Genomic DNA, 1,185 nt, shown 5'->3' on the forward strand with positions numbered 1-1,185 from the left:
TTGCTGCACAGAAGCTTCTTAGTTTGATGTAGTCCCATTCATTTATTTTAGCTTTTACTCCCCCTTGCTTTTGAGGTCAAATTCATAAAATCCTCTTTAAGTCCAAAGTCCTTGAGTTTAGTTCCTATGTTTTCTTCTATGCATTTTATTGTTTCAGGTCTTATATTCAGGTCCTTAATCCATTTTGAGTTACTTTAGTGTGTGGTAATAGACAGCAGTCTGGTTTCATTCTTTTGCAGGTGGCTTTCCAGTTTTCCCAGCACCGTTTAATAAAGAGGCTTTCCTTTCTCCACTGTATGTTTTTGGATTTTTGTCGAAAATTATTTGCCCATATAAATATGGGTTTACTTCTGGACTCTCGATTCTGTTCCACTGGTTCATGTGTCTATTTTTCTGCCAATACCATGCTGTTTTGATTTCTCCCACTTTGTAGTATAATTTGAAGTCAGGCAGAGTGATGCCTCCAGCCTTGTTCTTTTTTCTCAGGATGGCTTTGGCAATTCAGGGTCTTTTGTGTTTCCATACAAATCTCATGATTTTTTGTTCTATTTCTTTAAAAAAATGCCAATGGGATTTTGATGGTGATTACATTAAATCTGAATAATGCTTTAGGTAATATGGTCATTTTAACTATATTGATTCTTCCAATCCAAGAACAAGGAATATCTTTCTATTTCTTTGTATCTTCTTTGATTTCTTTTAATAAGGTCTTATAGTTTTCATTATATAGGTCCTTCACATGTTTCATTAAATTTATTCCTAGGTATTTTATTCTTTTTGTTGTAATTGCAAAAGGAATTATTTTTCCACTTCTTTTTCTGACACTTCATTATTAGAGTATAGGAACGCTATGGATTTTTGAATGTTGATTTTTGTATCCATAAACTTTACTGTATTTGCTTATTGTTTCTAGTAGTGTTCTTGTGGAGTCTTTAGGGTTTTCTGCATAGAATCATGTCATCCACAAATAGTGACTGACTTGAACTCTTTAATCCATCTGGGTTAATTCTAACCACAGTCACAACCTTTGACCTTTAATTTAAAATAAATATATGCAAATAGAGAAATCAGCTGCATGCCATCTCTATGCTTAAAATTCTTGGAATATCCAGATGGAACATTTGAATATCTGACAGGCCCTTCTATGCTGATACTTAAAACTTTAAGAGAATCACTGGTGTTTAG

This window comes from Pteropus vampyrus, unplaced genomic scaffold, assembly GCF_000151845.1.
Source record: "Pteropus vampyrus isolate Shadow unplaced genomic scaffold, Pvam_2.0 Scaffold103, whole genome shotgun sequence".
NCBI classification, from domain to species: domain Eukaryota; kingdom Metazoa; phylum Chordata; class Mammalia; order Chiroptera; family Pteropodidae; genus Pteropus; species Pteropus vampyrus.